Source organism: Helicoverpa zea, chromosome 8, assembly GCF_022581195.2.
Source record: "Helicoverpa zea isolate HzStark_Cry1AcR chromosome 8, ilHelZeax1.1, whole genome shotgun sequence".
In the NCBI taxonomy this organism is placed as follows: domain Eukaryota; kingdom Metazoa; phylum Arthropoda; class Insecta; order Lepidoptera; family Noctuidae; genus Helicoverpa; species Helicoverpa zea.
Window position 1 is genome coordinate 10,334,956 of NC_061459.1, and position 27,119 is coordinate 10,362,074.

Below are 27,119 nucleotides of genomic sequence, written 5' to 3' on the forward strand. Positions count from 1 at the left end.
GAGGTCACCGGCAACCCTTGCTTATTGTCAAAGTTGAACTTTATGTAATGTACTCGCTACCTGGAAAATTGAGTTATGAAGTCGTTAATTAGAGTTAGAGAAAATGTACGGAATGAAGTTGCTTTTGTCAAGTATTTTTTTGGGAAATGAAGCGGAATATTTGACTCTTGCTGACAGGCAGATAAAATCGACATGCAAGCGACTACCTTTCTGCTTCAGGAAAAAAATTGAAACTGTAAAACAAGTTAGAAACATAAATATTCTCTCAAGATACTAAGTTACTCGTTGAACGCCTTTTAGAGGATGAAATAAACTAAACACCATTCTTACTAAAGAAAGGTGAATATAAAACAAATAAGTAGTATAGAAAACTATTCTTTGCTCAGCCAGCAATCTGCCATTTCTTGTGTACACTGCAGTGTTTGTGTTGTTTGTTCGTATCGAGCACAAACATCGTTGTTACAATCTGCGAACCGATAGAAAACCCCTTGTTACCTGTAAGCTCGATAACAATTGAAATATTGTATTGAGGAAGATAAAACGTGTCTATGTAGTGAACAGCTGAGAGAGATAGAACTTTACAGATGAATTGCAGCTGTCTGAGCTTTAAAATTGCATAGTCCGTCCTGTCATGTATCAAACAACTGAGCGAATTTCATTTACTTAAGAAAACATTGATTTATAGTCATGACTTTATTATGCAAGTGCCGATTATGCAAATGGAATCTTTCTATTCTCTTCATAGACAATACTTTTTGATAGGTCGTTAAAAATTTAAACGAAACCTGAGTCCCTTGCATCACTTTTCACAACATCCTTCGGCACTCAATAGTCCATAACAGAAACGTAACATTCGATACATGGCCGTAGATAAATTTATTTACGACGTGCCGCTAACCCACTCGCTTGAACAGTAACTCCATATTAAAGAGAACGGGCTATCATCAGTTTTATATCGCTTACGCAAAAACCAGATCTTGTTTTGGCATATGGTTTTACGAACATAAAGCAGAAGTCTACATTATATAGTTTTCTTCACCACATCTTTCTTGAAGGTTGTTTACGTCATTTTCAAAGTTTCTTCATGTTTACCAATGTGTAAAGAATGGCAATGTGTATGCTGCTTAACTTTACCGCTAATGGCTTTTCTGGATCAGTGAGCAGCACTTAAATCTTGTGTGTTTGCTTCAATCAAAACATGAACATAATTAACTGGGAAAAGACACGTCAAATGGAAAAGATTGTTCAGATGTTACCACTTTCGAGGTATGAGAGATAAGCGTTTATATTATAATTCTTACATAAAAATCAATTCAGTATTTTTTTGCTTACTATATAGGGAAATATTTCTTTGAACAACAGTTGAATGCTTGAACGATCCCTGTGACAGTCACAGACTTTTTTCCTGAAAAAATCCAGCACGAAAAAGATGGGGTCCAGCAGAGGCTTTTTTATTTTAAAGAGATATTTACATCTCTAAAAAAAGCGTCTGCACCACATTTCCTATTTTCAAACCTCTTTTTGGTAAAAGTCACATACCTATTACACTTTATACGTACCTACATATAAAGCAGGCAAAAACCAGTGCCCGAGATAAACCCAAACACGTGAGCTGCAAGATTACTGATGCGGTAGTACCAGGTCTGCGGTCAGTGCCGTCTGGCTCACGCTAAGTACTACTAATGGTACCGGTCAAATAGAGGCGCTAGGATTTTGTAGGCCAGTCACACATGTTATGTAGGGTAGGACGTATATAAATCACTGGTTTAGTTTTAAGGTTTTATGGGTTTGGTATAATGAGGGCCATGTAGGATTGGATGCGATTTTGGGAGCATAAATGGTTTGCTACGAATGCAAATGTTGGTAGGTAACGGTATCACCTAAAATAGAAAACGCAGGCAATTTATATTGATATAACGCTATAAGCAATGCCAATTTTAACCAAAATTAAGTATCTATTTGTAAGTAAGTACAATTGCACCTGTCATCACTCTATCTTCGCATAAAACCGCAAACTTGCTAACAACCATCATCTCCCATTCAACAAAAAAAAACATCTAAAGTAAGGTCAATCCCGTCAACATACGATCGCCAATAAACTACATTTCACGCTCAATAAACCGCAAATATACCCATGCATTACGTCTGATTTGTGACACAAATTCTCGAGTGAAAATCTTTGGACATACTAACTTTGTGAGGACAATATTAATTCCCGCTTACAAGAAGGAACTTTATAAGTTATAGTGAAGTTAAGTAAATAAGCTCTTCCATCAACACTTTATACTGCAACTAGCCATTTTACCGCGATTTCCCTCGTGTCCCTTGGGGACTACTCATACCAGAATAAATAAAGCCTATGTTACTCAGAAAGAGTGTACCTATGTGTAGCTTCCCAACAGTCAACGAATATTTAAAATCGGTTCAGTAGCTTTGAGATTATCCATTACAAACAAACACAAATTTTCCTCTGTATAATATTGGTATAAAAAGTAAACTTAAATAAATTAGGTTTTCACTGCGTATCGGAGCCATCAACACTTCATACTGCTATATAACGGTGAAGACAGTTCATTATGTAAACTCGACTAACTATTTTTATGCTCTCTAAATTTAGAATATTGGTACTATTGGCACTTTGTCTGTGATACTTTTTGTGGAACTGTCGTTTCGTTTTATTTTTAGTTGTGGTCTTTAACTGACTCAGCATTTTATAAATCGTGAACTAGATACTTTGTTACAAAATAGAGTTTTTTTGTTATTATGATGTGGAGAAAGGGTAACACTTGTGGTACGCCTGCGTCTCTTTCCTGAATAGTTTTGGGTTGCGAAGGTATTTTGGAAAAGTTAAAATTATTAAAACGTCTTACAAAAATTTTTTTTTTTTAACTTATTTTTAGTAGACAAATATACAGACAAAGATGTGCTACGTATTGTGTAACTTTATGTATTTTCCGATAGACTGCGATAGAATATGGAGCCGGGTGATATTATTATAAAACTCATATTTTGTTTCAGAAGTGAATTCCAGTCCTGATATCACACCTCAGTTATTGGAAAATCATCCAAAAGAAAAAGGTAAGATTTTTCTCAGTTCTCTTTTCAACTTACTGTATGGCGAAGTACACTGTCTATTTATTTAGTTAAGATGTCTTAAATAGTAACTTAATAAAATTAACATGCAAATCGAAACTACATGAAATCTAACTGTGCCTTAAATGTTAATCAAAACATTTCTGAATACGTATTATGACAGACGAATCATAGAAATTGAAAAAAAAACATGTTGTTATTGTACAACTTTTTTGTGCATGATAAGTAAAACCTGCCTGCTACCTACGGTCTACACTACAAGTATTGTGCAAAAAAAACTTCTGTCGTTCACGATCATTGCTCCTTTGTTCGGCACATAGGTACCTACTAACCCCGGATGTCGGATATAGGCGTTAGGACCACTAGGCACTAGATCACGCACAGACCGCATATAGGCCACACACAGGCTTCATACAAACGAGCGAATTGCTGACTTATTAGAAACACGCCAGGTGCTGTGCGGTCACGAACTTTGAGAATCGGTGGTAGGTTACCTGTGTGATTTATGTGATAAGTTTATTTTTGACGAAATTTTAATAATATTTCCAATTCGAAACTGTTCGAAACTAATTGATAGTTTTAACAGATTTCATAGATGTAATCATTGAAATGAGAAGCTATATAGTTATTCATTGAGCGCCTATAAGTTATACGTATGTTTATCTGTAACCAATAATTGCTTAAAAGGTCACAGTTGCGCGATACGCAATGTAATTTCAACGAAAAATACTGACGCAAAACCGATAAATAAATTATGTGGGATTACTTCAAAAGGACCACCAACTTGTGGGCCTGAAAGCCTCTGTTAAACGTTTTATAAAAGTTTAACGCTGCAGCGATATTGTGGAAAAGTTATGTTGTCTGTAGGTCCTTTTACAAAAAAGAAATGACTTATAATCCCCGAAGCGAAATGAGAAAATTCGAAAAGTTGAAAAATTGCCGAGAAAATTAATATAAAGTAGAGAGTGTTAGCGGCGCTTTGGCGGGTCAATTAAGATACTACCATTGTGAAAATGCAAAGGTTTTCGACAGAAATCACGATACAAGCAGCCCGCTAATTAGCCTGAAAAAATGAAGAGGGGCGAGTGAAGTTATAGGAAAACAAAAGACTTACTTAATTTATTCAGAGGGCAGTTTTTCGTTTGAGCGCTGCATTGTGTTGCTTCAGAAAAAAACGATTGATTATACCTACAGGATGTTTTATTTACTAACCGTGTTAGACGTTACGGAAGTAGGGAAGTGACGCTTCTTTCGCTCTGGATAAATTCATTAATCTTTCCTGTCTTTACGTTTTAATTTTGTTGTAAAAACTCCTCAGTGTTCAGGGCTTTGTTGAAAGTAGGGTCATTTATAACGCGCTGTATATCGAAATTTATTTTAGTTGTCTAACTGCGAGCTTCATTGAAAACGTCTACCATTATTTGGTTTTCATCTACGTATATTTTTTTAGTATAATTTAAGACTTGTTATTTTTACAACCATTTTATTTTAACGTGTTTTATGATCCTCCTGATATGGAAATAAAACCAGTTTTTTTTAAGATTTCTTTGACAATTATCGAAGAATGGTTGATTGCAAGTTTACGAGGGAACAACTCACAATCATGTTGACAGGTGGCGCTATTTGTCGCATTCTCAGCACATTACATGGCATTTAATTATTACAAATGTGTAGGCTTACTCGAATAGTACATGAGTTTTCCTTGCCATACGATTTACGAAAAAATGTATTATGAGAACATTTGGGAATTTTCTTTGGTATGGTTTTCATGTTTAAATTCATATTTAGAAATAGGTATCTAACCAGTATATGACTGTTCGCAAATGACTATAAAAATCATCACCCCGTGCAGTCTGATCAACGTGGAAACAAATATAGAAGCTGGAATAAAATAAATGTTAACACAACCGAAAATCTTTTCTGTTCATTTTCAAGTTAACACAAAGTTCCAAGAATTAATTTATTATTTTTCTAAAAGGTTAAAAAAAAAACAAATATTTTGTTCACTGCGATTAAAGTGAGATAACACATTAATAGCGTAGATCCAACCTGAAGCCTTTTTTGTAAGCGCTACAACCGCCCACTCGACAAAGGATAAAAGCAATTCTTTTCCTTTTAAGAAAAAAAATATAACAACACAACGCTGGTGCGTAAATTATTTCCAACCTCATTCGATTCAACAAGCAGTAACCTTTCGCTTGTTATCACTTTGAGCAATCTACAGTAAGAGACCCTAATTTCCGGTAAAACGTCGACGTATTCAGAATGAGGAATCTTTGAGGCCTTTCCGCGAAAGTTACCTTTTTGAATGTCGTTTAGGTGAAGGAAATACGACGGCTGAAATGTTATGTAAAGAGCTCAGTTGGCGTTCTATCACACGCGTATAGATCGGATGACAAATGACTTCAACCCTCTGCGGTTTTAGTGTTGTTTTAACACGTATTGTTAGGTTTAAAACAAATGAAGAACGAGGTTTTACGTACCGTAGAGACCGCGCGAAAAATGGAACGTTTTCAAAAAATATGCTCAGAATACTCCAGTTTTTGGTTGAAATAATGGTTAAAATAATGAAATAATGTGTTATTTTAAATTTTAACTTAGTTTCTTTATTGGAAATGAAAATATTATGATAGCTTTATATACTTTAAAAGTCTATTACGCTTCTAGATACTGGAGCACCTTGAACAATTTTCGTCCCAATATAAGTTCAAAACTATAATCGTTTTTCTTCGTCCTCGATAACGGTTATTTTATAGCCATTCTTATTCATTTTGATATCGTTTTACGATAACTATAAAACTTGTTACTTCACATTAACTGAATAAAGTATTATCCTATTCAATTTATCAGAGGAAATGTTTGTACTGGAAATCCTATTAAGTATATTACAGAAATTCAATCATGAAAAATCTGAACATGAGAGTTCCTTCATAAATACTTTATATTACGCACAAAATTTTAAAATATGACTGCTTATTTTTACACCTGTCTCTCTTTATTGGAGTCCAACTCAATGAATCTAGATAAATTTCCATTTCCAAAAATATCTGAAATACGACAAAAAAAAAGAAATCATATCAAGGAACTCACATTCTTCCTTAAGTTATATAATAAAAGGACAATAAACCATTTAGCAGTTATATCAAATACAAGTTGGCTAACAATAACGAAAGAAAATATCACAAATGATATATTCTTACAAAAACCCTGTAACTGTAATGCACCGAAATTGTTACAAAGGGACTAGACAAAGGCAGGAGACGTCATGTGGTGCCTTTCCGGAGGGATCGCGTTTTTGCGCGACAATACAAACCACAATGTTTTTATAAGTATTTTATTTCACATAAACAGTTATCGTTAATGGCTTCGGAGTGTTGATGACGCATGGTAAAAATTTCCCCGAAAAATATTTTATAAGCCCCGTCGTTAAAGCCGTGTAACATTTCATTCATTAACGCGAAACGTCGATGTTAAATCGTCTGTTTTACAATGAAATTTCATGTTGCTTCAACGCATTGTGCCTTACATGATTATTTTATTCGCAGTTCGGAATTCTGATCCCAGTTTCCTCCGAAAGTTCCGTAGTGCCCAATAAAGCATTTACTGTTATAATTAATTTACTTTATCGTGCAGTGAATAAATCCTTATTTGTATTCCATAGCATATAAACCCGTGACGTCACCAGGCGAGATATCTCCTCGTCACGCTAGGGTTGTCAGCGCGCACTTCGCTGCGCTCTAGTTTCCACTTTAACCCGAGGCCGTGTATCAAAAATGTCAGGATTATGCTAATTACTCAATCTGTTTCGAGTACCAGATGCTGGTGGAACAAGCCTTGCATACACAAGTGCCTGCTATATTTCATTTTGCAGTCATGGAAAAATGTTACCCTATATTACGTTGCTCGATATTAAAGCAATTATGAGTTCAGGAAAAGTTAATATTAAATATTGCGTCGACATCATTTGAAGCGTGTTACAATTTTTCGGCACAGTTATTCAATTTTACAAACGGCGCAGTATCATTTCTTAGCTGTAAACTACAAAAGCTGTTAAAACGAAGTGCCTATTTTCTCAAAAAAATACGTGCTCGTGCTTCTCCATTCTATTTTTGCCTGTGCAACAATTCATGTGCGTTTTTGTCTTTTTCGGCTATGACAACCCTGGGGCGGCGCGCGACAAGTCCCGTCGTGGCGCCTCGCCAACTTCCTGAAACCACTGAAAAACTTTCCCCTTGTACTTCATAGCTGTCCACCGCTCTACTCGTTCTTCAATAACTCTGATTTTAATTACTGTATAATATTGTATTGTTTTAAAATAGATACCACCTAGATATAACTTGTAAGAAAATATTTGTACTTTTCATAACTTTAGATTCAGACTGAGTTCTGACCTAAATATTTTCAGTAACATTAATTAAATTTTCTCCCAAGAAATGTTCTGTAAGTTATATTTTGCTAAAAATAAATCATCTGTATTCCGTCCGAACAAAACTTCCACATATAAATACACCCAAGTAATCCCGACTGGCTAAGCTAACACTATGACGTCACCGTTTTTTAGTTGCCACCCTAAACGGGTGTCGAGTAAAACCGTCGGACACAAGACATCAGCACCAGATGCCGCCCACATCTGCCAGATACAAAATGAGCTACTCTCTAAGATAATACGTTACATATCCAGTGCGCGTGCTGCGGACAGCGGCCCAAGAGAAACTACCGCAAAAAGTATAATCCCTTCTAAGGGCGTAATAAATTGGTGTAACGAGCGACGGGAATCTTGTTAGGTCGAGACGGGCCGTAAACCGACCAGAGTCCCCGCTGACGTTCCCCATGCGAAGACATCTCTCGGTTCCACTAAGGGACTAAAGGTTAAAGGCTGACACGAACAGTTTGCGCAACCTAATGTGTATTTATGCCGTCTACCGATAGTAAAATTTTATGCGCACGCTACTGCGTCCAAATACTTGTCTATTATACATATAAAACCTATTTCGAGAGCACGAATGTTTTTTTTTTATTTTCTCTTAGCCTTTTTTAGAGGCAGCCCGTCTTATAGTTTTAGAATAAGCGCATAATAAACTGGATAAAATGTTCCTTATAATAAAAGATTCCCCGTGCAGTAGCACAAAATATGTTTACATAGACGGAAAGTTTGTGCACTTCACTTTATTCGTGATTTTTTGTGGCATAAAAACAGATTCAATTCAACTTGTTGTTATTGTTTTCAGTCTAAACGACCCCCGTGTAGAAAAGGGTATACAAAATTGAAAATGATTTTTTATCCTGTAACAAAAAGCTACGACAGCTTTGTTTGAAACGTAAAAAAATATTAAACTGTGCACTCAGCAACTCCTGTCAAGCCGGTTTAATATTAAAACAAAAGCCGACAGAGATTGAAACACGTCTACGTATTGATGGATAGGTATGTCCGGGGCAAAAACAAAAGAGCCAATTATTCTTTCAACACTCGGCGACTATTCATAAGGCTCACAAAGCTATTGTTTACTCCCGCTCCCCTCTTTTCATCCATATCCGCTTGTTATAAAAATTCGAATAATTTAATTTCTCGTCCCAAATTTTATTTAGTAGTCATTTCGTTTGATGAATTGTGTAGGGAGTATTTGGCTGTTGTTTTATGGTTCTTGTTTACAAATGTAAATGCAAATCACACTTTATTAATTAGAATTCTCATATTTTATGACTTCTTAATGAATTCAATTAACGCGCCTTTCTTTTATTTACGAGTAACTGTCTAAAACGTTGTATGAAATGAAAATTAAAAATACAGTGTAAAGTAAAAGCTATTTGAGCCGTTAATTGAGCAAAGTAACGCTCAGTACTAGTTCAAAGCCTTTTACATTTATTTTTCATTTACATTTAATTTTTGTTTTAGTTAGAGCTTTTTTCATAAAGGCTTTTATAGGATCAAAAGTTGTTGCCGAATCATAATAAAACACATGGCTTATTCCAAAGCCCGAGTTATAAACTAGTCGAGTAAATCCTACATTTAAAAGCACTCTAACTAACCTAAAAACACAATAAATAAAGCAACATTATTCTATCTAAAACATTTTCAATGCGTGTTCGTGACAAATGTCTGAACAAAGAGCCCTATCTCGGGTCTGATATTTATAGTAATTCCGAAACATAAACATGCCCATTTTCTGGCTGTAAAACAATTCAGCGTGACACTAGCTACTATTCGTTTCCCCTTATCTCACTTCAAAAGATTTATAAGCCAGAGTGCGTATTATTTTTTCCCGTTTTTCCCACCACAAATATCTATGTACCGCAATTTCATAGTGTGGTGACCATCCCGGATGGTCCAGTTTTTGTCGTCCAATGCTTTATTGCTTTCATTGAGCAACTTGAAATCCCGTTCCTCTTCATCTATGGTTTGGTATGAATCTATTTGGTCGTTTTTCTTGCCATAGTTTTTATTGAAATAAGTTTGTAAGAGCAAGTCTACACTTTTTGTTCAATAAATATATGTATGTATTAGGATTATCATAAATGCGAAACCACGACTTAGCACAATATGTAAATATGAATACTGGCCAGTTAATAATTTCTGCACACTAACGGACTTATCGTTGGCGGCCACCCCTATTTCTCCCTCATTTGTTTGACTTTGGTCGACCGCGATCTAAACCTCGTAAATATTATTTTGTGTTTATTAACCAGGCGTTTGCCGCAGTTTTCACTAGCCTGTTATTTTATTTACTCCCGGAAAAAAAATAGAAATCCATCTCAATTTACCTTTATATAAATCGGTTTACAGGTTTGCCCGTGATAACATAAAGACAGGGAGTTTTGTATTAGTACTCATACGTTCGCATTGTTTGACGTATAATAGAAAAGTCAAACGGCCTTACCCCAGAGTATCAACTCCAATTCTACTTTTTTTCAAATCACTCAAAATGTCACAAATCCGAAATAGATAGAGAATCAATTTTCTCGAAGTTTATGGAGCGAGATAAATCTCAGAGGGATTATTGTTTATCCTGTTCGTCTGTTGTTGTAAGTATTCCAGCATTGTTTGACGAATATCTACCTAGAGAGAGGAAAACATAAAAGGATTAAGTTTTATGTAAGAAAGAATGATCATCTTACGATTTGTTGAGAAGACTTATCGAACAAAAAGAAGTAAAAATAAATACTCAAAGTAATGATGTTGATAAAGAGGCGATACTTTCTGTCGTACTGTTTTGATCATGGCAATTTTGGAAGCTTTAATCAAATCTCTTATAAAATTCTATCATAAAGTTCAATCTAGTATAAAGTTATGCTAAAACTAAGAAACACAGAGAATTCAAAAAGGTTCGTAATCAATGTATTTTAAATACACATTATTGAGCAAAACACATATTTTGCTTGGTACACGGTATCTGCACACTGCACAAGTATACTTGAGTTAACTTTAACGATATCGGTTTTCCAGCGACAATTTTCCGACTGGCTGGACACATCCTTGCAAATTCTTTATCGCGTTATTCTCTCAAGGCTAACCCATTTAATCGTCCCAATAACTATGAAAACTGTGGTTTTAAAAGCAAGGTCACTTTTCTTCAATGACCTCAGGTTTTTATTATAGGTCATCTCTTTATCGGGATCTATTCACTCGGGACTTGTTACTTTTCATTTAGGTACTTCTTGACCTGCTCCAAAGAATTATAGCATGATATTTACCTGTATCTTGTTCAAGGATGAAACTTTTAAGTTCAGTTAATATTTCCAGATCTAACTGTCTGAATACTAACTACTAATATATCAGAATTTTGTTTCAGAGCTTGACCGATGTCTTTGGATCCTAAATAAAATGTATTTCTTTCGATCAATGGCAATATATATCTCATCTTTTGCCATTAAGAACTGTATGATATTGGTATTGATTCGGGCATCTGCTCTAATGAAGACGTAATATTTCTCTCTTCAATAACCATTCGCGCAATAATTTGCGATTCAATGAATTGAGTGGTAAACGCATTTCATGATGTAGGAGTTCTCCTATAATATATTTTCGTTTTTACCACAAAGCAGAAGCTATGCGAATTCTCGTTTGAACATTCAAAGTTTGGTACCTTTATCTCCCCAATAAGAGTAGAAAAATTTATTTTATTTTGCCGTCTATGAATAATTATAAGTATAGTTTAATTATATTTGTAAAAAAGGTTTTAGATTGAAGGCTCCTATGTAAGGATGCTCGAAGTATATCCTAATGATATAATGCCAATTAGCTCATTGAACTGTTACATTTTATATAAAGGTCAGTGAGTTTCGTTGATTGGCTGGACCGATGGTCAGGCCTTAATTAACCGCAGTTATTGATCCGTGCCACAATTCAATTAGATAATATTGTTAGCCCGCTAATATCTTGCGCCGTATCGCGTATCACGGGCCACTTTTAACAATTTAGGTAGGTAATCAAAAACGTACTGAAGATTATTCAATTAGGATAAGGGTTAGCAGGGCATTGGTAGGTCTAAAGATAATTTTTAAAAGAGACGTACAAAATACAAAAGGCACGACAAGAAAGTTGGTTCTACTTTTTACAATAAAATGGTACTATATAAGAACTGAGAATTATATACCGAAACCGTTATCCTTATGATATCAAGAATAAAGTTTTGAATAAATGATAATGCCGCTCAGAACTTTGCGAAAAAAACGCCTTAACATAAAGAATATTAATTATCTCCCTTGAAATTTCAATCAGCCACCGTTTTTTTCGCAATTGAAACCGAGAAAGCCATTCTGTTAATATTCTTCTAAAATGGAAAATTAGCGAAGTGTTCATCGAATGAATTCTTATAATTAATCCGATTTACGGTTCTTAAGGAATTTGGAGGCTCAAGAAACCAGTAGAAGCGTAAATTTCTCGCGACCTTGAAATTATCTTGAGACTTAATATTACCGTTGTACCCTTTCTATTTGCGTCTGAGAGGGTTCAAACGTGATTTACATAAGTTATGAATGAATTTAGAACGTAACACTTCTATGTGCTAGTCATCATTTTATATCTCCAAATGGAATAAAGCTCCATCAACTTCAATTACATTTTATTTACAACAATAAATTCCAAAGTTTCCTGCACAGATCTTTCGCTTCAATAATTCAACGTGACAATAACAATTCGTAACATATGCACACGTTCTAAAGTCGCACCAGTATCGCTGGAAGCACGACTCGCAATAAGCTCCGAAACATTACGATCATAACAATGTACTTCGCACTGAAAGAAGTTCTCCTAGAATGTTCTAGAAACCTGCAGAACCTGGTGACAACAATAAGGACCACATAATAAAGATGTAGAGTTGTGAAGGTACTCACTAATGTTCGTAAAAATGTCACTCACACACGCATGTGTATCGACGAGTTTTTACCGGGGCTACCGGTGCTGTCAGTATTGGGTGTCGTGCATCGAGCACATGCGTGTGTGAGTGACATTGTTACGAACCTATGTTACCTATGTTTTACAAATAATAAATACTTTGACTTTCACTTTGAACGTTAGTTATGTATGTAGCTTCACAACTATTTACAAGAGAAGATATTTAAACTGTGTAAGAACTGTATGTTTTTCTTTTAATTTTCAGCTTAGTTCTAAATATAGAAACCGGGGCTTTGCCAACTACGAACTTATACTAATCCTGCACGTTTTTATATCTTTGCGGGCGAATGCTCTTTAAGGAAATTTGAGACGGCAAAATGGCTTAGTCTTACTACGGAATGAAGCTGGGAAATGTAATTTTACTTATTAGAATATTCTGAATGAATTAATGAATAAAATTTTATGTAGGCTAATTAGCTCATGTATTTATTATACCCACGCTTATTTTTTGTAAAGAAGACCCACTCAAGAAAATACTTTTTATAATTAATTCCTGGAAATACTACTTTGTGAATAAAAATATTAAACTCTTTATAATCTCGAAATAAAAACGTCACAACAACGTTTCATTGAAATGAAAACTTTCCTAAAGACTATTTTTCTTTACTTCATTTAATGGGGGCTTTAATCATTTGGCAACAGTGTAAAAGTGCATTGAGCTGACAAATTATACGGAGGCGGCGTAACTGAGCGGCAAATTGTTTCGAACGACTAACAAACCTATAAATATTATTCAGGCAAACCTTTTTGTTGTGTCTCGGTCTATTGGAGGCCCTTATCTTGAAGCTGAATGACATAATTTTGGGCTAAAACAATTCGCTCAAGGCTTGCTACAGTCATGTGTTTTCATTACAACTACCTCTAGAACTTCTTGTGTGGTCATTCTACAATCTGGGTATCATCGTCATCCTTCGAGCCTTTTTCCCAACTATGTTGGTATCGGCTTCCAGTCTAACCGGATTTAGCTGAGTACCAGTGTTTTACAAGGAGCGACTGCCCTATCTGACCCTCTCAACCCAGTTACCCGGGCAACCCAATACCCCTTGGTTAGACTGGGGTATCGATATCAATAAAGACAACTAAAAAACCTATGTTTACAAAGCTGACTTAACACGATTTACCTAACGTTTTCAGTTAATCCAGTAATCCGTTTAAACCAACCTTCCTAATAATATTATGTCTTAAACTATGATCTCGATGTGTTCAAACTTCAATACAATTTGACAGGTTTAAACATCCGCCCAGCGCCAGGGAGAACCCGCTTTCACATAAATCAACACAAATTATTTTAGCCTTTCATCATATTCATTGAGATTTCTCAGAAGTCTAGTCTAACATTCATGTCTGACGACCATATACGTACAAACCAGATATACTTCAGTTCCAACAGTTCTACAACCTTTAAAGACTTTCCCAGAAATTCGCAAATATTTCCACGAATACAAAATATGGAAGTTGGAAAGTACACCATGCTTGTTTGTGTTTAATACTAACTTGAAATACTATGTGCGCCGATGTTTGTGTGAACTTCAACTTTAAGCTCGATTTAAGACGAGATAAAATAGAGTTGTAAGTAGTTAAAATTTAAGAAATTATTTGTTTTCTTTTTCAACATATTCATTTGAAAATACAGAATACATACATATCTATAGCAACATTCAGCTTCTTTCAGTGGTCCTTGATTTTTCTTGACAATAAAGTTCATTGAAAATATATTTTTCGAAATTAAAATCATGTCTTGCAGTAACTTACTTTTCTCTTTTAATTTCGTACTATATTTGCCACAGCACTGCAAATTAGCGGGTAATATTTCTCATGTTACCAAGAATACGGTATCCAAGTAATAATTATTGTTATGATAACTTACTTCATATCTCACGTTGGTACGTTTCGTTCTTCGTACAATTAATCTTAAGAGAGTGGAAGGTAATGAATGGGAGGACGCTTCGTCGCGTCGCCTTCATTCATAAATTCCATTAATGATCTTTCAAACTAGGATTATTACTTTATTAGGTTTTCATTTGTTTTGGACACCTTATGAACTGTTGGTGAGATTGATGGTTTCGTTGTTTCCATTATCTTGTTCATTATGGTGGTTATAAATGCCTTTTGTCTTTATTTGTTCTGTTAACACTTATGGTTTTGATTTCCATTCATCTGAGTTCTTTGTATTCAAGTGGGAGCCCTGAAGAATCGCTTCCTATTCCTCAGTCTGCTCAAATATAATGTAAGCCTATTTATTGCTTACCACATAAAACCTTATCATAATCCCACACACGTGTAGCAAATGTTTCACATACTCTCTCAAGTAGAATAACTCACATTATTAATTCACAAACAGAGCATAAACGTAAGTACCTTTCATTTCAGTAAGTGGTTATATCATCAAACTCCTATAAAAAGAATGTCACACCAGACAAAAGTTATGAGAAAATAAAATTCCGCTAAATTAGTTTAACGACCCATTACGTCTCAACTTATGTAATTAGCCATTATTCGGAACCTCCATTAAAGTTAGACAAGGTAATAGAAAAGGCATAAAGTACTTTGAAATTCTAGAAATTACTGTCTTTGAATTATCACTATCAACTTTTCTTGAATTACGAGAATTTTAGAACACGTTCTTCGAAAAGTTTTTTCATCTAATTGATAGTTAAATCTACAAAGAGAGTACCAAACACATTCATAAGAAAGTCAAGAACAAAAACTAGATGAATTTTAGATAGTCAAGCCGTGTCCTACTTTCTAGAAAAAGTAATAAAAGCTACTATGCATAAGAACATTAGCAGCTTGACTTACATGGTTTCGTGCGTTCATGAGCATTTCCTTTGCAAATGGCTTAAGCGAGATAAAGCCTGCGAGCTTTGACTTGCTACAGTACACACAAATTATAATACAAAACACATTAACAGTCCTACAAACATTAGTGGTGAAAATAATGCTACATTTAACCAATTACATACCAACATAGAAGCTAAATGCAATAGTGGCGCTAAAACTCTAGGTAATTAAAAACAAAACACGACTGAAACAGGTATTTACATAAAATTAAATTACTATTATCCACCGCAGTGGACATTTCGGACGTTTTTGTGAAATGCAACTTTATTCTGTCAGATTTTAAGCAAATTAACAGCACTAATCAAATAATGGGAGCAGAAAATTAATTTACATTTGGCATTCAACTGGGTGATGAAAATATTCGATTAGTTTTATAATATTTACTGTCGAGTTCGTATTAACAGAATAAACCAAACAGTACAATGGAACAAATGTCAGATTAAGTTATAAATAGACTACAGGAGTCATAGAGTTCCCCGAGGCACGATTAAAGGACCCTCTCATCAATCGTTCCTTTCTTCATACGTAGAACACTAGAAATTACGATTACCCAATAGGATGGCATGGATATACAATTTTACGCATAACTAGGTACTTCAACGGAACCCAGTTTGTGATGTCGACTGCCGACAATAAATCGGTTGACTGCCTCTTGAGAGTTGCCATCTTCGATACTCAGTGCACGGTCGTTAGTGTAATAACTTATTATCGTAGGTAACTGCACAATATTTATATTCTTTTTATTTATAATATACAGCATTCAACAAACCCTCAAGGCTCTAAAACTACTGAACGGAAATTTTATTGAAAAATTATCTCTTTGTAAACTACTCTCTTAGCGAGTGATATAGACTACCTATATTTTGTCTCGGTATGGGTAGTAGTTCCTACAGGACCCTGGTAAAACCACGGGGAAACAGCTATTAAGTATAATCTTCCACAAGTGCATACGTATCTTACACAATTACCAGTGTACAAGTAACATTTGTATGTGACAGCAACGACAAATTTATTTTAATTCAAGAACAAAGAACTGCCTTTGTTTGAGCCTCTTTAGGCATATCATAATATAATTGTAATCCTATTAGAGCATGTGGCCTTGACTTGCCATATTTATAATGTAATGAAGCTGGTACTCCGAAATAAGACGTAATGAGTACCTACTTAGCCCGATATGAAATTATTTTATTAACTTGTGAGTATAAGATGGGAAATAAAAGGAATAAGCTGGCTTCTAGACTTATCTTGAGCACTTAAAACTGTTCGTAAAAGAGAATTTACAAACCACTTTTGATTAAGTACTCATTAAACATGCTGTTACGCTATAATAATTGAAATGCTGCAGATTCCAAATTATCTATTACATTTTTTAAATCTTCGGAAGTCAGAAGAGGAAAACAACGGATCTCTAAATAGCCTATTAATATTTTGTTTACGTACTTAACATCGGATCAATGTCTTCACATGCTTTCCTCGCAAAGGCCGAAGTTGAAATTAAATAAACTCCCCCCCACTCTTAGTAAATCTTATTACCGTTGGGATAGAGAGGCATCCTTTCAAAATAAACAACGTCTATAAAAGAGGGTTACTTTGTAAAAAGTTTTTTGTTGACGACCAATTTGATCTCGTAATAAAATCAAGTTGGGATATCGTGGGGAGTTTTATTGATGCCATTTCTACTGGCCTGAATATAGAGAATAAACAAAACTTACGGTACAGTTTAAGTAGGGAATCGTTATAAGATTTTCTCGATGGCATCAGGATAATACTATTTGAGGTTTGACCTAAAAACTACAATCTATATCACATTCGAATTGCTGGGTTTTGCTACGCACGACAAAAATCCACTAGTCTGAAAGTGCGGTAATAATCAGCGACCCCGCAACATCTATCCTAACAACCACAAATATTTAAAAAGGTATAATATTTACAGAAAACATAAGCTTTTGATTAAAAAACCTCTAGCACCCACTTAACTCACTCAACATTTAAAAACAGTCCACATAATAACGGCAGCGGCTTACACCATGAAACAGTTTATTCAGCACACGTAACATTAATTACATGAACAAAAATGAAGGAGGCGCTATTTATTTATTTACTGCGAAGTACGTACAAAGCCGACAACTCAATTAATGTGTGATACCCATGAAATGATACGAATTAAACGCTTTGCGGTTACCACCCAATATGTTTTCATTGAGTTTCATATTACTGTGTTTGTGATTGCCAATGTCTATGTTATAGTGGCTTCTCTTCTTAAACATGGAGTAGGTTGGCAACTTATAAATATAGACATCTAAAAAGTAAATTATAAATAACCTTCGGAATATTCCATAAAAATAACAAGTATTTTATGTAGAAAATTTCCGTTCTCTGTGCTATAATTATAACAAGCTTTCTTTGTATGGGTCTCTAAGGCAACCAATGATAGAAAATTAATTTACAGAAACATAGTCAAACCTATTTGAAAACCGTAAATGCCCAGTGTTTATTCTTTTTGCTAAATTGTTCTTAAAAACTATTGCATTGTCGTTTTTTATTCAGGCGCAAAAGGACCTTCTATTCTGCTTCCAATAACTTTAGATTTATTCATTTAGGTCACTTTCAGTGCAAACTAGAGCTGTCCAATTCGTAAACTAAGCTAAAAACGTATCGGTTTGAAACTCCAATCCACAAATCCAATTGCCGATTCGAGACTCACTTCCTACATGTTGAACCTTTTTATTCACGGTACACAATATGAATTTGGGGACAAAAGGGGCGTGGGTGGTGCCCTATGACATCTAACGCAAACTTTTTGGTTAACCTCCTTTGTAATCGAATTTCAGTTTTTGATCTTTATTTTTTATTACATGCTCGACCTGTGATCGGGTTTCAAGTACCTTTGAGAAAATTCTGACTTTACGAAAAATAGGCACATTAATAAATTAAACTCTTTTGTGAAAAGCTCGTTACTACAATAGAAATAAAAAAATTACCTGCGTCAAAAGATCTCGACAGCAAAACGAGAGCTTTTCATTACCCTTTAGATATTAAATGCACGGACTGTAATAGGACTACATTAGAATCTGTAATTGTAAACTTGATAGTCGAATTTCAAACTCATTTCCACGTACCAAACGCGAGATCAGAGCGAACAGATGTGAACATTTCACGTCTCTAAATTGAACCGAGACTGAGGTACATCTATCATTGTGTTCTCAATTACACCTAACCACAGGGTGGCTAGAGCTCTTAGAGGTTTACCTACCCTCCTAATCTAATTTGTTACTCGAGTTTACTTACTTCTTGTTCAGTTTCTTCAAGGTCTTTGTTACAATAAACCATTTTAATCTACGTTTGAATTTTCTTTTGAATAACCACTTGACGTGAGTCAAAAAGTTATATAAAAGTAATTTATAATAATCCTTTGTAAATGTATTTTTCTGTCCAAACAATAACCCGTATCCATCATAATCCGCAATAATTTGGGCCTACCTAATTCCAAACTCAAATTATAATTAACATAATTTTAATCAGAAACGTGCAGAAGGAAAATAAGCGTTTAAAGCGCTTTTATTCATCATCCGCTGAAATCAGCGCTGAAAACATGGCATTTTGGTAATTAATGTTTGAATGCGTGAACAACAAATGCTAGTAGCCACTCTATGTAATTCATTGGTCAAGCCCCATGAGCCTTTTTTAGCTTAAATGTAAAATCAGCTGACGCTAGATCTATAACCTCTTAAAAGAACGCAATACTTTTAAACCATTTTTTTTTAAACAGTTTTGTCTTTCTTAGAATTTTATTTAGTCTGAGTTATTATTCTTTAATTTATTACTGAAACGAATATTTGAAAGGGGTACGTTTCATTTCGTAAAATAAACTGAAGAGCTTTTTTTAAAAGTCCACTTTATTTTTTTGCCTTACTAAAAATCATATGAAGATTATATGTATTTGTATCCAAATAGAGACTCAAACGTATTTTCCTGTAATCTATCTGACGGTTATGCGAAATATTTCTGTCAGTTTATTCCACTGAATTCACTCGTTTCACCCAATTCGTCTTTTTTGAATCGCAATTTCTACTAGCATAATTCGAAATTCTATTTCGGTTTCTCGATACGGGCCTTAATGAAGCGATTTTTAGAGATAGTTGAGTTTTCTAGATGAAAGAACTTTCTACTCACTATCATTAATAGATATTACGTAGCTTCACAATTACCTTGAAATTGATTTGCTATAAATTGCTTTTGACTGCAATTTCGTTGTAATGTCAAAGGTACATTAACACGGTTCAGTAAATTTGCTGAAATCATAAACAGATAAATTTTGTAATTATAAGCATTAATATTCACGTCTCAATGAACTCATGATTCCGCTGAATATTATGGACAGAATGAATGAGTTAACAGATCCTGGGTTTGATCAACAGATGGTCAAATTGTTAAAGGTCATTAAAAATGTTGTTATACGTATTTACGACCTTCTTTTATTTGAAAACGTAACCACCAAATTAACCACCAAAACCACCAAACCAAATATATTTCAACTGAGTTTTTGTATTAGATTTCATTACCTACAGCGAATTTCTCCGTAACAGGAAACTGGTCTCTGGATTTATCTCATTGATCGAGTTCGTGGCAAAATACTGAACCCTTCGACTAAATACGACTATATTTTTCCTGCTACCTGGTTGATCTCTTACTTGTGTACTTAGTATTAGCTTAAATATAGAAATCTGTATTACTCTCTATTACATAGCTTATTTAACTTTAAACTGTAGAATTCAACTCAGTCAATGTTTGTAAATGAAGTTTGTACCAAACAACTGCACTTGTGCTTCAAGCTACTTGTAACTTTGTTCTTTGAACTGCGTATTGTGCTGCTTGAATATTGTAGCGTATAATGAGTACATTATCAAATAAACATAACAGTAATTACAGATGCTGGTGTGTGGTTAAATTCAAAGCTAGGTGCAAAAAATATACCGGTTACCTGCACTGCAGTTTTGACAGTTAGGTTCTTCTTACCAATTCTTCGCTTTGCTAAACCAACTATAATACTCCCATCAAAAATCCACAGGAATCATAATTGATATGTATGTAATAATTTACAAACAAACAACGCAAAATGTTTGCCATTGAAATTACAGAAGTGAATACTTTCGCAGACGTAAATATGAATACATAGGTTAGTGTTACTGTTACAACCTTTTTATCGTCCCACTGCTGGGCACAGGCCTCCTCTCACACGGAGAAGGATTGAGCATTAATCACCACGCTTGCTAAGTAGTCCAGGTTTCCTCTAGATGTTTTCCTTCACCTTTTTTTTATCAGCCATTGGTGTCCAAGATATACTTAGAAAGTAGGTAACATTGCTAAATAAAACATTCAAGAGGAGACAAGCATTTGAAGGCAATCAGAGAATATATTCATAAAATTACCCACCACTTTTCTACTGTTGATCCTTTTTTCCTAGAACAATTTTCTATTCACCTAGTTCTTCAGAAAAACAATTTTCTAGGACTTCTTAAAAGGAAGAAGCACTTCGTTTGTTTCAGAAAATGCAGCTTCTAGTAATTGAGCGAAAGGTTTTTTATTTTAGTTTTTAATGTCTGGTGCAAAAATTTTAAACGATATTACTAATGGGATTAGTTAGTTAGTGAATAATAAATGAAAATAATGAAATACGCATTTTAATTCCGAATAATCTAATCTAAACAAGAAAATGTCGTGCTCTCAATCTTTTCATAGGTTCAATAAGTAATCATTAAAAGAACTGGCTGGCTTCTTTTGTTTTCATTTAATCTTTTGAAACCATCAAAACGGCGCTTTTATATTTAATTCAATTAGGCAAAAGAGGCAGTAAAACATACGAACACCACTTTATTACTGTTACTCACATCGTCCATCGTCGTCATTCATCGTCCCACTGCTGGGCACAGGCCTCCTCTCACGCGGAGAAGGATTGAGCATAATCACCACGCTTGCTCAATGCGGGTTGGTGATTTCAGACTATATAACACCATTTTATTATTCTTACATATTCATACATTTTACTTACTTATATGAATACTATATCTATGTCGTGCATTTTCAGATCTTCCTAGAAGCCTGTGTCGGCTCCCGAAGCCCCCGAGGGTTTCGCGACGATACTCTAATTAAGTTACACTTTTTCCATTTACTTCCTACAAATTCTCTGAATAACAATACGACTTGAAGAAATTCTTTGAGAAGTCCAAACTTCAAAGAATATTTAAGTACAGTGAAATATTGTGTTGACTGTAATTTACATTGGAAGCTGCCCTAGGTAAAAAAAACCTCTCGATATTTTTTTTCTTTAGATTTTCAAGCTGCATAACACAATTAAGTAAAAACAATACAACCGAAGCTGAAAATAACAAAACACTCTGTAGCAAAAAATAACATATTTACACAGATTGATACAAAAAATAATAACATATTAACATATTTATATCGACACAGAAAAATGGTTCTTTTCAATGTATCCAAATTCAACATTTGTAACATAAAGTTAATCCGGATTAATTAAACGAGTGAACATTTCGAGACAAACGCTGGATAAACGGGAAGATAACTCTTTATGGGCTAAGTAAACTGCCCATATAAATATATTGTGAGCAATAAAAATCCTCAAAGGTCTCGTTTTCAGGGTTTTAAGATCGGAACAGTGCTGTTTTATTAGTTAGGAGCGAAGTTAGCGCCCGCCGGCTGTTAAAACAGAGATCTTTCGAATACTTGGAGCCATTATTTCTGAAACAACTTGGCCGTGGCTTATTATGCAACGGATTTGAATTTCCTTGGATTGTCGTATGGAAGGATTGGATGACATCCTTCAAAATGTTCTTGTTTGTTTTGGATTTGTTTGGCTCGTTCCAGGGGTTTGGTTTGCTCATTGAATTTGGTTATACTCTCAAGCTAAACGATGAAATAGTGACCTATTCTTGTACGCAAATATAGTTACCCAATCAACGCCTAAAATGGAAAATAGATTTCCCCCCCAAAATTGAACGATCACATAATTGCACAAAGCTTTCAACTTCTAACAAATGGAGCCTCTAACGCATGACCGACAACAACAGATACCTGACATTCAATCAATAAACCGCTAGCATTCAACATTTCAAAGCCGAACCCCTTCTATACCAAACAATCCGAACAACGAAATCTACTCAAACTCACAAATTCTGGAATAGAAAAGCCTAGTAGCAAAGCATAAATTCAATCACTTTTCACCGAGAGAAAAAGCCGCTCGGTTTAAAATAAAACGGGGAAAAAGAATCTGTGGCACGTGGAATGTATCCGGCCGCGGTTGCTAGCAATCATGTTTCCATTCCTGTCTTCATATGTTCCGAGAAAAACTTTTCCTTTTAGTAAGATGTTTAAAACTGCTTATGTTATGCTCACGGTTGCTCGTACCCAATTAGCTAACCAAACTGCAAGTTAAATGAAGTTGTTTCATAATTCTGCAGTTTCTTATTGAGTTTGAGCTTTGTTGCGTATTATACGAATATTGTTCAAATGGCATATTTACTGAGTTCTCTGGTTTATGATTGTTTTATGTACGGCAGGCTTTTCGGTAGCCTAACAGTTTCATTTAAAATTTCTATTGTCCGTGTGAACATTAGAGCATTTTACGTCCAGTGGCACCAAACATGACGCTATTATACAAAACTCCGTCCAATACATTTCCAACTTTATGATTTACGTTAAGTACTGGCTGTAAACAAAACAAATACTTTTATATCTCATCGTACACAGGGGTCGTTATAAATAAACATTAGATAAATTACATGATGTTATATCCTTCATCTTTTTATTTCATAGAAACATACTCATATTTTTATTATAATAAATTCTTACATGTGCAGGAAGATAGAGCGCCTTATATAGAAAACTCAGTTATGTAAAGTCTTATAAAGTCTGCGATATCCATATTAGTTTCTCGGTGCAGAGTTTAAAGGCTTATCCTGAAAGTCTCCGGTGGCAGTAACTTTTAAGGAATGTTTAAATTGTCTACTATCACTGCAATGTTACAAAATATAGGTAAAATAGAATTATGCAAACAAGTTTGAGTATTAGGGCATCAATCAAATAAATCCTTGATGTGTTTATTACAACCCGACTGGAGGAAACATCGTTATTCAAATTAACTTCAACTAATTGATCTGTTCTGACATATGACTAATTACTATCAAAATTCCTCAGAAACTTCGTATTATACTATACAGGATTCAGATTTCAGGGAATCTCTATATTCGGTATTTCACGCCAATTTAATGTTTCAAATTAAGCCTACTCACATTTTGGTGATAACAGAGTTATCTCTAGGAAATTCTGAGAATTTCGGTACAGTAGGAATAAGGGGTAAGAAGGTACGGTTGTACTCACTGAATAGAATTCCAAAGAGTGGGTGCTTAGTGAGGACACATAAGGAACATAAGTAGGTAAGACACAAGTAACTTTGTGAACTCAATTAAGTTTATGTATCGTCCCCAGCTTCACGTGAAGAATGCTAAGCGTGTTCGGTGCCAAGCGAGTGTTCACGACACGCGTTTTTAACCCGAGCCTACGAGACACGCTACGGTTGGCTTGACACTTTGTTCCCAAGTTACTCGTAGAGTGTTTTCTTGTTCGAATTAATTCGGAAATTAAGAGGTGGGTGCTTTTATGAGCTCGCGTTTGAGTCAGTTTAATCATGTATTACCATTGTGTTCGCTTTAAATAAGGTAGACATGTAACTCCTGTCTATACTTATACCCACGTAAACGATTAATGTCACAAGTAAATGAAAAGCTTTATGATAAACCTGGAAGTATACATGTGGTAAGTTGTAAATTGATTATCAATAATAAAGTTCCTGAAACGATCATTTTCAATCACCACATTAATTTAATTGGTAATAAATTTTAACCATAATGACCATAATAAATATTTCAAAATAGAACAAATTGCAAAATACCGCAGCATATTTTCCGCGCTACATTCGGAATGGGTCTCGTTGCAAAATGCGCACAACGTCAACTTTATGATAGCTATGATTTATATCTAAAATGAAAAATGGTGGCAGCCATCGCGACTAATACCAACGCTATTTGAATAGTATTAAATAGTAGCTATTTGTTAACATTAGAAAGTACTTTTAAAAGACTTTGTCATTTACATGATGCTTTTACAAATAAATAGATCAGGGAAATGTTAGAGACAGGTAGTACCCCGAAGACGTGCGGTCACTTGTATATGAGTGCGGATAGGAGTTCCTACGAGACACTAGACTTGCTAGTTAACAAGAAAATAAATATGCATTAAAAATGACTCTACCATTTCATGTCCTACTACATTAGAACTAATCACAAAGTTTCCATTGTCCAACTGCTACCCCACTGTACTAGGTACCTATCTAAACTTTCCTCATTGTGTGTCTAAGGAGGTTTGTCCCAATAAATCTGCAGCTAAACCGATTGAACTTCGGGAGTAACAAACTACGTAGAACCAATTAAAAATATCGAGAGAGAGAATAGGATCATAAAAGAACAAAAGTGGTTCTTGTTCACGGCTTGTGCAGTTTGTCCGCCATCTTGACTGTCAACTAGGGAGAAGAATTGGCTTGCGATTAGTAGCGATCGCACCACTCCAATTCGATCGCTATATGAACATTTTTGCTCGGCTAAGAACTGTTTGAAAGAACAGAAACGCTCTTTGTAGGAAGGGAGGTGCATTGACGAATATGAAGATAGACCAAGTGAAAGATGTGTAAAAAAAAACTACACTCAATCATCCTCCGTGTGAGAAGAGGTCTGTGGTGGGACGATAAGAGGCTGTAACATACTTTGACAGTTCTATTTCAGTGCTAGGTACGTCATTGTAAATGTTTAATTTACCTAAGCAATAATTACACAGTGAGTTATCATGTTTTCCAAGAAAGTAATTAGATGATGCTTTCAAATTAATGGAACCACTTTTATGAACCTGTAAAATGATAAATTGAGTAATTAAGACTATTTCATGCAAATATAACAATGTGCTAATTATGCCTCCCTTATTGTTATTGCTAGTTCTTTTGTACGTGTAAATGAACGTTAGTGTAATCATAAAACACTAATGGATTGTATTACGTAATAAATTGAAAGCATAAGTATATTGTAACTAGTAATAAAAAATAGGAGTAATAAAATAATGCACAGCCAATAACTTGATATTATCCCGCCATCAATATATTCAAAGAGTGTGTAATGTAGTTCTGAAGTCACTTTCCAATTCATATGACCAATAAATCTCAATTCGACACTCCTGAAGAATTCATTTCCTGACGAAATGTAAAAAGAATTTTTCATGTAATGAACGTCTGAATTATTCATACGCCAACAGCGCCGAGGGAATCAGATACGGCAGCCACGAAATTTCGTATAAGTAAATCGCCGATTAAGCTTAATTATCAGCTGAGATCAGGCAATTCTGACACCTTCATCCCGTCGACACCCCATTGTGGAACAACAGCCTCTCCTTTCACTGCCAAGTTATTCCCTTAATACGGAACGCCCGATCTTTATAACATCGTCTAGTTACCCCGAGACCCAAATATTTTATGTCTCTATTTTACTACTGGCAGCGTCATATTTTATCAATATATCCCACCAAGTGATTCTCCTAAGCTCGTCGCTTGTCATATTAAACTTTCACAAATATTATTTTGCAGTTGTCGGCAACTGTGACGATGTTACTTACAGCAACAAAATATCCTCAAATAGGAACAGTCACTTTCTTTGACGCCGGCAAAATAAACTTTGTGTAACTGTTGCAGTGTAAAATTTACGGCCGACCCTTCCCCATAGCCTCAAGGAGTCAGTCTTCCTGTTTTCTTTGATTTCTTGTTTGAGATTTGTCTGTTCGGCGAAAATATTTCCCCATAAACTGACAATCTGCAACATTAAAATTGATGATAGTGGTTACACGAGACCCATTTCATTTCTGGCTTGCAAACTGTTTATTTACTCGACCTAATGGGATTTCGCCATCTAAACAACAATTTAAAGAAGTTTTATTGTTATTTCCATACAAATAAGTACAGAGTTAATTGTGTTTTATCCTGTTTGGGACAATTTGGAGTCAGCACATGAACTACCAGAAACCGAGAGCGTCTTTGTGCCTCCGTGTTACTTAGCTAACCCAATTTGTGTTTTATCTGTTTGTTCTAGTTCTACGCCACAAAACTAATCAAACTAAACCTCCCGCGGTCATCAATTTCATATCAGCATGTGTTCACAGCGGAATCGAATAATACTTGGCGCTTATAATAATTTGATGAATATGGATAAACTTTTTCTCATTGTTCTTATATATTTTTGTAAAAATACTCTTGAATCCATTTACTAAGTTAATACATACCCTTTTTATATCCCAAATGGAATGTTGGGTTTAATATTTTCAGCGCGATGCTCGAACGTGACTCTAAGGGCATCCGATTTATAATATTACCAACGCTAATCTGAATTGACATAAACTTTTCACGAAATATGTTCAACAGTTCATCTTTTTCCTCGTATTACAAAAATTTTCATTGAACATAGTTCTACAACTTTGTCCTATGGCTTCTTCAACTTTTTCGAAGTCTTTACAGCCTTTTAAGATCTCATTTTATAGGGCATTAATTTTTATCTTCGGCTAATTATCAACAGTTAATTTAACTTGTTTAAGTGACGTGCGTGACCCGCATAAATCAGAGTCGTCCTTCCTTCAGCACCTTCCTTTATTTCTTTTTAAACCCCTACGCAAAAAGGGGTGTCATAAT

The 27,119-nt window shown here is 34.8% G+C and overlaps 1 protein-coding gene across 3 annotated transcripts in view; it reads left to right on the top strand.

The window, feature by feature from the left end:
- The window catches only part of LOC124632695 (CD151 antigen), a 142,519-nt gene that overhangs the window by 57,266 nt on the left and 58,134 nt on the right, over window positions 1-27,119 (top strand). For all 3 annotated transcript variants that reach the window (XR_006984660.1, XM_047167642.1, XM_047167640.1), the window contains exon 2: window positions 3,019-3,078. The gene's annotated coding sequence lies outside the window, so the exon portion shown is untranslated. The remainder of the gene's footprint in view (window positions 1-3,018; window positions 3,079-27,119) is intronic.